A 12,292-nucleotide genomic window follows, 5' to 3' on the forward strand; every position below is an offset into this window, starting at 1 on the left:
AACTATGCTTTTTTGTTGAATAAGTATTTTTCTCCACTAATTCAGTTTAATCAGCAAGTGTGACTTGATTATGTTCATTATCTTACTATAAGGATCATTCAAAGCTAAACAAAATAGAGGCTATTTAGTGGAGTTAGAGTATTTCATATTTGAAAGTGGGGTTTGTGCTTGTAGCATTATTGCAGTCTAGAGTCACATTTTGTTATGGTGTGTTGATTAATATCTATATAATGATTGATCAAGTGCAATGAGGGAGGAAAAACTAAATCTTTAGGCCTAGGCCTATACCCATACCTTTAAATCGGTCACAAAATGATTCAGTTCAGTAAATTTCACAATCCTATGTGAAACGTTTATATTTTACCCAGGTAATTATATTATGCATTGAGGACATGAAGCTTGTTTAGACAATTAGGATTTTTATCATTGTGGCATTTTGTATCATTGTACATGTGTATTTATTTTCATGACAGTTAAGCACAGTTTCACCAAATTCAAGATGTATTCAGAGGGCAAAGCGACCGTCTTCTGTTGTTCCTTGCACATGTGAATTCATTACAGATACAGTTGGGTATCCTCTCTGAAATGTTTTAATGTACACAGCACCCCCCAGTGGTGATGTAACAAATATTTATTCACTCATTGACAATGTCCCCAAGTCTAACAAGGATGAAACATTTGTGAGTCTGGAAAAGATAATGGATGGTAAATGTGATGGATGATTATTTATTTATATATTTTTTAAACATGCGAGACATCTGAGAATATAGTTTATTCCATCAATGTTCATTGAAATGCTCTAATACAATAATTTGAATCTATCAGTGCATGTACAAAGTTACAGAAATACTAACCAGCCAGAACATTTCAATATTTATATGAATTTGAATGTAACATCAGAATCAAACTTATCTGTAAGACTAACATCATCAGGTTTTTGTATGGTGTGTCGAGTGTTTCCTGTCACTGTGGGCTGCAGGGCACAGTAATACACAGCAGAGTCTGTCACTTTAGCAGAGGAGATCTCCAGATCCACACTGCTGGCTTCTTTTCTGTGATTAATGGATATTCCAGAAACTGGAGGCACAGCTTCAGTCTTTGTTCCATAGTAGTCCAGTATGAGGAATTGTGGTGGTGAACCTGCGTATTGTCGATACCAGTGAAGACTATCAACAGAACCGCTGTAGTTACAAGAGAGTTTCACACTCTCAGTCTCAGTGGCAAATCTTGATTCACTGTATGGAGTGATGGCATCTTTAGCTCTGTTACCTGCAACAAAAACCTATTTCAGCATGTTTAAAATGAGATATTGTGATATAATGATACCTGTAAGATTTTACCTTGAGTTAAAGTCAGCAATATAAGTACACAAGTGAACATGATGAACAGGTTCCTGCTTCCCTCAGTGATCTGTGATGATCACTGAACTAGTCTGTGTTTTACAGGCCTGTGTTAAGCTCCGCCTTCTGCTATAACCCTCTTATAAAACACATAAATTAACATATATTATAAAGGATAAATACCTTAATTATCTTGCACTTGTTATTTTTCAAGTTGATCTGTTGATGTAATTTCTCAAATGTTTAATGTACTTAAACTGGGATATGATGTGTGCTGTTTTTGCACAGTAATATTCAGTTCTACCAGAAAGACCTGGGAGAATAAATACTGTAACAATTATACATTTATTAACAGCCCAGCAAGCAATATTATGATATAAAGTTCTTTGGCGTAGGCCCCGTCTGTAGCTTGCTATCAGAGGGTCCGGACTCTGCATTTCCTGCCTGAAGACGAAGGCCGACCCCCTGTGAGGTATGGGAAGGGACCATCCTGGTGGTGGTAGGGAGGATGGAGGGGAAGGAAGGAACCATCTTGGTGGTGGTGGGGAGGATGGAGGTGAATGAAAGTGTCAGCATCTGCGAACTCAGACATGATTAAGTACAGATCTTTTATACTACAAGTATTAGAACATGATTGGATAGATGAGAAGGTAATAAGTGACCTAACAATTGAGTCTTCCCGGCAGAACTTGTGCTAAAGCTTTCATTTTCCTTGTCACTGTGAGCACCAGGGCACAATATTACATCGCAGAGTCTGTTACTTTATAGCAGAGGAGATCTCCAGATACACATGGGTTTTCTTTTCATTCAGTTTTCCAGAGAATCTGGGATCTAGATCTACAATTTTGGACTTTTGAGAAACCTTCACTGTAGCATGAAATATGACTAAAAGGTATATTCAGGAGCTGAGTTGGGATACTGGCGTATCACTGTAGACCGCAGAGGAGACAGAGTTATATGTCAGGACAGAGTTATATTGTCCCCCTCTGTGCCAGACATCTCAGTTTGGACTGGTGTGATGACATTCCCAAAACTCAAACCTGCAGGAAGATAGTTTAAAATGTAAATTAACATTTCTCATGCCACAACAGAACAGCAAACAAGAAATATGACAAAGCCTGACACTTTGGAATAGACTATACTTACATGTTAGAGAACAAAGCCAAAACAAAATGCATTATGTATGATGTTTTAGTTCAGTTCATCTTCAGGACAGTGTTAAGTAAATATTCATTCATTGTCTAGCAGAGGATGTCTTCAGCTGTAGCACCTCCTCTTAAACAGTCTTCACATTCAAATAATCTGCTGCAAGAGTGATATTTTATTATTGTTCTTTAAGTTTAGCAGTGACACTAGAAACATGTTTAAATTGCTTATACATTAATTCACTTTGACAGGGAAAGTCAAATGAAGGAGCAGTTTATCATTTATGAAACACCAGCAAGAACACGAAATGACAGTCACTTTTTATATCAATAATTACCCTATGAAATACTTTTATCTCCGTTAAATTTGAAAAGTGTTACCATATCCTGCTATTCACAAAGCCTTTGTGGCTAATGTAAAGAACAGCTGTGGTTTTATTTGTAGATTATTAGATACTGTTCAACTTTAAAACAATAATTGTGTGTGATTTCATGTAAGTTTTTGTAAAGCCTCTCAGTCACTTTGTATTACTGGGGCACTACATGAAATGTGCAGTAATAAATAATAATAATGTAATGCTAAGTCATATTTGTCAAGCTGATTGTGATGTACAAACGTTATTCAGGAAGGTTCTAGTAGAATATGTATTATGTTTCTTTTATTTTGATCTCTTTTCATTTTGATCTAGGCTAATTTGCCTTTATAACTTGAACTAAATTTTCTTCCGTAACCACACACAGGTGTTTTCAAAAGTGTAATTATATTGTGTGAATTCTAGATTGTGGGTTTGATGTGGCTTGAGATCAAGTGAAAAATGATTTTCAGTTTTTGTACAGCTTCACATAGACTTTGTATCACTGGGCTCCAGAGCACAGTAATAGAGAGCTGAATCTGACAGTGTTACACTATTAATAATGAGCTCAGTGGAGGTTTGGGATGTAGTCGCCTGAAAGTGATCATCTGGTATATTCTCACTATTGCTCCATGATCGAGCACCTTTCCGCAGTAAATACTGAGGTTCTCTGTTCTGAAACTGTCTGTACCAGAAAAGCATAACATTACTGCTGCTTGTATCATATGAGCAGCTCAGTGTCACAGACTCTCCTTCTCTTCTGAGAATATTATCATTGTCTTTTGATTCAATGCTGTCAGCAAATATACCTGCAAGAGAATTAATTATATTGAACAATCCCATCCTTTCTGTTGTTACAGTAACAGTGCTATAAATGAACAACATTAAATTGAACAATGATGTCAGCATTATCTATTAAATAATGTGCATAATTAACACTTTGAATCCTCAATATATTTTAGTCTATTGCTGATATATAAGTGCACTTTACCTGGTACTGTTACAAGAATCAGTAGGATACATCTCTCCATGGCCCTGTTAGTATATGCTTTATGATTTTAAATTGAAAGGTAAATGTATGAATGTAACAGAGTCATTTGTGCAGCTATATTGTCTGTAAATGTGGGTGTGGTTTGGGTTTCTGATATTTAAACCATCTTCTGTCTTGCCACATTAAAACTGAGATTGTCAGTTAATAGGATTGTTTTCTTGATCTATTGTACTTGATCTATAATATACAGCTCAGAGTTAATGTCTTGTTGTGTGTTTGATATCTTTGATTTTGTCCTCAATATTCTGTGTGTAGGTAAAAATACCATGAGCATTTTGAAAGGAAATTGTCATTCATTCGCATCTTTTTTGTTCTAACTTCACCCTCTAGTGGCAGATGACACACATTTACATGTATTACAAAACTGATGCATTCATAATGGAGACAAAAATGGCTTAATTGCTTCAAACAAACAGTGGACAGGAATTTATGATAACCTTTGTTGTCACAAAACAGAAATGTTTTCCCAGGTTTACACAATATTGCCTTTCATGGGAAAACAATTCATTTCAAGAAGACAGTGAAAGAAAAGCATGACATTTTGTTTCAGAATAAAGTGACTACTGACTAGCAAATTTTAATTCATCCTGTCTAATCATTTCATTTTAAAATTCATAAACATTACCAATGGGTTTAATCAACATTGTACATCTGTATTTTTGAATACAAAGCTCACAGTCAATTAATAATCAAATAGTTATTCAATAGCTCGTATATTCTAGATGCCTTCACATATATGATGGCTAGACATCATTGCAAATTTGTGCTTTAAGTTTTTCAGGTTTTTGTATGGTGTGTCGAGTGTTTCCTGTCACTGTGGGCTGCAGGGCACAGTAATACAGAGCAGAGTCTGACACTTTAGCAGAGGAGATCTCCAGATCCACACTGCTGGCTTCTTTTCTGTGATTAATGGATATTCCAGAAACTGGAGGATCAGCTTCAGTCTTTTTTCCATAGTAGTCCAGTATGAGGAATTGTGGTGGTGAACCTGCGTATTGTCGATACCAGTGAAGACTATCAACAGAACCGCTGTAGTTACAAGAGAGTTTCACACTCTCAGTCTCAGTGGCAAATGTTGATTCACTGTATGGAGTGATGGCATCTTTAGCTCTGTTACCTGCAACAAAAACCTATTTCAGCATGTTTAAAATGAGATATTGTGATATAATGATACTTGTAAGATTTTACCTTGAGTTAAAGTCAGCAATATAAGTATACAAGTGAACATGATGAACAGGTTCCTGCTTCCCTCAGTGATCTGTGATGATCACTGAACTAGTCTGTGTTTTACAGGCCTGTGTTAAGCTCCGCCTCTTGGCATATAATTACATTTTTTAAACCCAAAAATCACTTGAGGAATGGAGAAATTAACCAAAATCTCCATGCAAGTGTTGTAGATTTTGTGTTTAATATGTTCTTTCTGTTTTTGTTTTTTTTCTCTTGCTGTTGCACCAGTACAACTCTTCGACAGAGATTGGCATATTTGGTTTAATTAGATGGCCAAAAGTTATTGATGAAATTAGAACTTGAAATGAGTGAATTGCTAATGGCTTTTATTTTACTAGTCCACCAGATGGCAATCTAATCTCACTGAGGGAAGACCACTGCTACTGTAACCATTCTCACTTATGTTTATATTAATTAGGTTAAATTATTTTGTAGTTAGGTAGCCCATATGTGGCTTAATAGCTACATTTAAAAATGTGTATTTGTAAATATCACCTAACCCATCTGCAAATACGGCATGTGATTAACCAAACAAAACTGATGTATATTAGAAACATTTGATTGAATTTATTTTTGGTTTTCACTGGAAGCGGAAAGCAGTGGAGAAAGTGTCTGACCCCCAGTGGAAGGCATAATAAATAGGTGTTTTGAACTACATTCACTGAAAATGTGTATTGGATCAAACCAAACTGGACTGGAGCGCACATGGATGAATTGGATTGACAAGTAAACTACCTTGTCAGTTGAAGATGAAATGCTGTTCCTCTTTAGTTTAATGGTTGCTCTATAAGCTACAGTATAAATATGTTCCTATGGTTTACATTTTTTCCCAATATTTCTGCCGGTTGACTGTGATGCGTTGACAGTGGTTTACCCTTTAAAGGGAGAGTTTTTGTTCAGTGTATTTTGTTTTCCTGTCACTGTGGGCTCCATGGCACAGTAGTACATCGCAGAGTCTGTTACTTTGGCAGAAGAGATTTCGAGATACGTATGGGGTTTCTCCTTATTTAGTTTTGCTGAGAATCGAGATCAAAAACTTTAGACTTATGTAAAACTTTCCCAGTAGCATGCAGAATGACGAAAAGAAATTCAGGAGCTGATCTGGGATATTGGCGATACCAATATAGACTCACTGCAGAGGAGTAGTTGCACGACAGGGATATAATTTCATTTTCTGTTCTATAAACTTTAGTTTGAACCGGCGTGATGACATTCCCCAAAATATCACCTGTAGAAAGAAAAAAACAAATTAGCTTGTTTAAAAATGAACATATTAATCTTAAAAGTGAAAAAAGGACAAACAAGCAATAAACAAAAATCCTGACAGACTAGAACAGAATACATACTTGCAAGGGAAAAGAGCACAATAAAAACAAAGAGTATCATTTTTCAGGACGAAATACGAGTTAATCTGAAACACCTGTTACTGAAGAAAGCATTAACATCTTCTTCTTCTTCTTCTTCTTCTTCTTCTTGCTTTTTTACGGCGGATCGCAGACAGATATGTGCATTACCGCCACCTATCTAGGAAATGGACCATTGACACAACTATAACCTCTATTTACCCGCACAGAGGCTTCATAGAGTTTCATCCGGCGCTGCGTGTTCAGCTCCTCCGTCTACTCTCAGCCCCCATGACAGGTAGAAGAAGAAAAAAATAAATAAAAAAATAAAACCCCTAATTTAAATGCGCTTATTTAACCCAGTATTTCCCAAATATTCTACCATTAGATTTATTATACTCCTATCTGACTTTAATACATTTTGAATAGTGAACTTAACTCCTATATTATTTAATTCCTCCTTCAACTCTTTCCTTTCAACATTATATCTCCTACAGTGCATTACTACATGCTCAACTGTTTCACTAACTTCACATGCCTCACATAAACCTGTTGGACTCTTACCTATTAAATGCAATGTACTATTCAATCTTGTATGTCCCAATCTTAATCTTGTAATCATATTCTCCTCATACCTACACCTACCTGATACTCTTCCTTTACCCACTATTGGCTCTATTTGATGCATATGTCTACCTTTTATTTCATTATCCCAATATTGCTGCCATATTTTCAGAATATTTTTTTTAATAATTGACTTAATTTCTGATCTACTAAATAAAATCGGTATATCTACTATATCTCGTTCTATTGCCTTTTTTGCTAATGCATCAGCCTCCTCATTACCTCTCAGCCCAATATGTGCTGGAACCCACAAAAACTGTACTTCTAAACTAGCTTGTTTGATTGAATATAATTCTTGAATTATCTCTATTACCATATCCTGTCTTGTTTCTGACTTCATCTCCTTCAAACTTATTAGAGCTGAACTACAATCTGAACATACTACTGCCTTGGATATTTTAACTTCCCTAATCCACCTTATTGCCATAATTATTGCAAACATCTCTCCAGTATACACCGATAAACAATCTGATATCCTTTTATTCTTATACACTTTAACCTTTGGAATAATGAATGCAGAACCCACATGATCAGTTTTTGGATCTTTTGATGCATCTGTAAAAATGTGCATATATTCCCCATATCTTGACCCAATATACTCCCTTACATTATATACTTCTGTTTCATATGAACCTTCCTTTTGTCTTTTTCTAATAAACTTAAATCTACTTCTGGTTGGGGCATAACCCATAATGGTACTGGAGATAATGGAATTATTGGAGCATATCCAACCTCCTCCAATCTCATATCTCTAACTAATTTCCCCACACTCCATCCAAAACTATTACCCTCTTTCTTCTCATGTTCCCAGCTAGGACTCATTACCTTCCTTGTTGGATGATCCTCTCTCTGTCCTCTCAAATTTGCCCAATAAGATGCCATTAATTGCTGTCTTCTTATCTGCAATGGCATTTCACCCATCTCTACCTGAAGAGCCGAAACTGGAGAAGTTGGATATGCTCCGCAGCAAATTCTTAATGCTTGAGATTGAATTCTTTCTATTTTAACTAAATGAGATTTATTTGCAGAACCATATACAATACAACCATAATCCATTATAGATCTTAGCATTAACATCTCTAGTTAGTCCCTCCCCTTAAAGCTGTAGCTCACAAACTGCCAAATATGGAAACCCATTTTTAAATAAAAACAGTTTATTTTCTTATTTTAAACTCCCTGTGAAATGCACTTCCATAGTTGTACAGTAGATGCCACTAAATAAATACTTTTATTGCCACCATACAGTTTTGTTATTAATTGCTTTAAGTTCACAACAGCTAAGTTGAGGAAGCCTGAAGAGGTGGACCTAACCAATAAAAGTTGTAAAAGTTTCCTTCTTCTTCTTCTTCAGCAGGTGTGACCACATCCTGTTGTGTTGTGGTTTAAGACACAGAGATGTAGTGGATAACTGAGACACGAATTGTGTGTGTTTTTGTAAAGCGTCTGTGGACTTTGTATCACTGGGCTCCTACTCTTAAGAGCACAGTAATAGAGAGCTGAATCTGACAGATTCACATTGTTAATAGTGAGTGAAGTGGATGTAGGAGATATAGTTAACTTATAACGACTGTCCGATACATCCCCTTCATCGGACGAGCGAGCACCTTTAAACAGCAAATACTGAGGTTCTCCATTAGGATTCTGTCTGTACCAGTACAGGTAAACATTATTTCTGCTATATGTGCAGCTCAGTGTCACAGACTCTCCTTCTCTCCTGGTTTTATTTGTACCTTCTTCTTTTGGCACAATGCTGTCAGCAAATACACCTACAAGAAAATGTGTGCTTTAGAACGATAATAAAAATAAAATAAAAAACCTGAAAAATACTTAAATACTAAAAAATACCAATTAAATCATTTATATTCACTGTCATTCAAAAGTCTGGGTCAGCATGATTTTTTTATGTTTTTGAAAGAAGTCTCTTATGCTCACCAAGGGTTCATTTATTTAATCAATAATACAGTAAAACAATAATATTGTGAAATATAATAATAGTTTAAAATAGATTAAAATTACTATTTATTTTTGCAGCCATTATTCCAGTCTTCAGTGATCATTCAGAAATAATTGTAATATGCTGATGTTTGTGCTCAAGAAAAGCTTGTATTTGAAATAGAAATATTTTGTAACTTCAGAAATGTCTTTACTTCAATTTCATGTATCTTTCCTGAATAAAAGTATTATTTTCTTTGAAAAAAACAAAACTTACTGATAACTTTTGAGCAATTACACTTTTTAAAAAAGTACCTGTCATGAGAATCAGCAATTTGCATCCGTCCATGTTAATATTCCGAGTGATTTATTTTGTTTTAAGCCAAATTATGTTCACAGGGTTAAGAGACACTGTGACACTGTGAAAAATCACAATGAAGGACTTCAGGGAATCCTTGTATTTCATGTGAATGAAGAAGAAGATACTTTTCACTGACACTGCAGTTTGAATGAATGTAGAAGTTCTCTAATGTGTATTTGTAAAGTGGGTGTGGTTAGTGACATCACTCACCAGACACATTATACAGGTTTGTTTTTCTATCTTGCTACTTTGATGATACATGGAATTTAATTAAACCAATTTAGGGAAAAGCAGACATTCAGCTGGTCATCGAACAGTACTCCTACTTTCCTGGATGGTGTTATCATTGGCAGGCTAGCTAAACAGTGATGCTGTGATGAAGGCTTTTTTGTACAGTGTTACTGTGTTTCCTGTCACTGTGGGCTCCAGAGCACAGTAATACAGAGCAGAGTCTGATACTGTTGCAGAGGAGATCTCCAGATCCACATGACTTTGCTCTTTTCTGTGATTGATGGTTACTCTTGGAACGGGTGGAATAGCTTCAGTAGTTACCCCTGAATATTCCAGTATGAGGAACTGTGGTGGTGAGCCTGCGTATTGGCGATACCAGTGAACACCACGAACAGAACCGCTGTAGTTACAAGAGAGTGTCACATTGTCACCCTCAAGTGCAAATACTCTCTCACTTTTTGGAGTGATGACTTCTGTGGCTCTGGAGCCTGCAAATTAAAGTGGCATTAAGTTTAGCACATACACACATCTTGTAAAAACACAACATTAATATATGAATCTTTTATATAGTGTATTTAAATGTGGAACAAAAATCATTAAAAAGAGCACAATTAAATTAAATTATGCATTTCATTGGATTTCCTTATTGTGACATATTTCTTAAATATTGCAATATTATACCTTCAGTTGTTGACATCAGTATCATAATATAGATGAACATGTTCACTCAACAAAGTGGCAGGAAGCTAAACAAAGACCAGCTGCTTGATTGTTATGTATCTGTGCACTAATGTCTGTGCTAAACTCCTCCTCTTCCCATTATACATGATGACGACTATGCAGATCCGCTTAATCTATAGAAGTTAATGGACAGAGAACTATACATACTTCAAAATATATATATTTTTGTGTGTATGTTTTTGTAAAATTTTTAGTTTAACAAATTCCATTGCCTTTGTTTACTGAATGAATTTTGAATTTAGAGTTGTTTTTAAATAACATACTTAGAAAAAACAATGCTAAATGATAGTTTCACATGCCCCCTATATGTAACCTTTCATAATTTCCCATATTCACAGGTGTTGCCACACTGTTATATCCAGAGCTGTGGTTTACAAAAAAATATAAATTGTGGTTTGATGCTAATAGATTAAAGACTGTTTAAAGCACATTGCGTATTTGAGTTTTTGTAAAGCGTCTCAAGCATTTTGTATCACTGGGCTACATTTCTGAGAGCACAGTAATAGAGAGCTGAATATGACATATCTGCTTTATTAATAATGAGTTCAGTGGATGATTGGGATGTTGTTGACTGAAACCGACGGTCTGGTTGATGCCCAGCAACACTCTGTGATCGAGCACCTTTCCACAGTAAAAACTGAGGTTCTCCGTTTGGATACTGTCTGAACCAGTAAAGCCAAACATTATTGCTGTTAGTTTCATATGAGCATCTCAATGTCACAAGCTCTCCTTCTTCCTTGATTATATTAGTATTTTCTTCTCTTGGTCCAATGCTGTCAGAAAACACACCTGAAATTAAATTAAAATAATTGCTCTGTAATCTCTGATCAAGGGGATTATTTAAATAAAACTTGTTACAAATGCATCTTTTCAGTTATAAAATAGATAAATATTAAACAAAAAACAGCACATGATAATTGCTTTCATATAAAAATGGGATATTGTTTGTCCAGCTTATTTAGTCCTTAGTTTACCTGTAACTACAATGACAATCATGAGTAGACCCTCCATGTTGGCAGTCCAGAGGTAGTTTGTATTTCTATTACTGTTGGATTTATTTTTTTATTTTTTTACCTGAATATTGCTTTATATTGTGAATGAATCTGGTGTGTCCATTATATTCATTATATTGAGCAGTAAATGAATGCACCGACTGAAGTTCCATTGTACACTAATATTGTGGGTGTGGTTAGTGATGTCACAGGTTCACCAGGCTCTCTCACCACCACCCCTCAACGATCACAATAACCAGATTTCTGATCACTGGCACCTGTTACTCATCAATGTACCTCATCAACCACCACATAAAAACACACCTCAGTTCAGTCACTTGTCTAGCATTGGACTAGGAAACAGACCTATTACTTTAAACTCCTGTGGCTAAACATACTTAGGCTAACTGCTATTATCCCTCATGTTTCTCCAAGTGCGTTGTCTTTTCCTGTGATGCTCACCAGCATCCCATACTCCACCACAATACTGAGGTGTGTGTGCTCCAATAGTTTATTCTCCAGCAAGTATCTGTAAGAGAAAGATTTTCCTTAATATCATTCCATCATCCATCAACTGCAATGACCAGTATTTACTCAACTGTTTGTTTCTGCATCTGCTGTGTGACCAATAAAGTGTTTTTGGATTAACTTACCCTCTCGCTCAGTGTGTATATCCTGACCGTGAAATGTGTAGCATACAATTTAAAAGCTGCACAGTTTCTGTAATTCAAGAGAGCATAATGTGATAGTGTTACTGGCCACTCAGAAGGATCTCATACAGGGAGAGGTATTAAAATACATTGAGGTGTGCTGGAGCCTGTTGTAGAGTAGAATACAGTATAGCTGTCTGAAACCGCTCACTCTAGATACGAGCCTGTAGAATACAGCATGTGTGCTGAAGGTCTGAATATCAGAAGTCTTCAAAACTGAAAACTATTTTGGACAAGGCTTG

Source organism: Leuciscus leuciscus (genome assembly GCF_965113295.1).
Source record: "Leuciscus leuciscus genome assembly, chromosome: 6".
Lineage (NCBI taxonomy): Eukaryota > Metazoa > Chordata > Actinopteri > Cypriniformes > Leuciscidae > Leuciscus > Leuciscus leuciscus.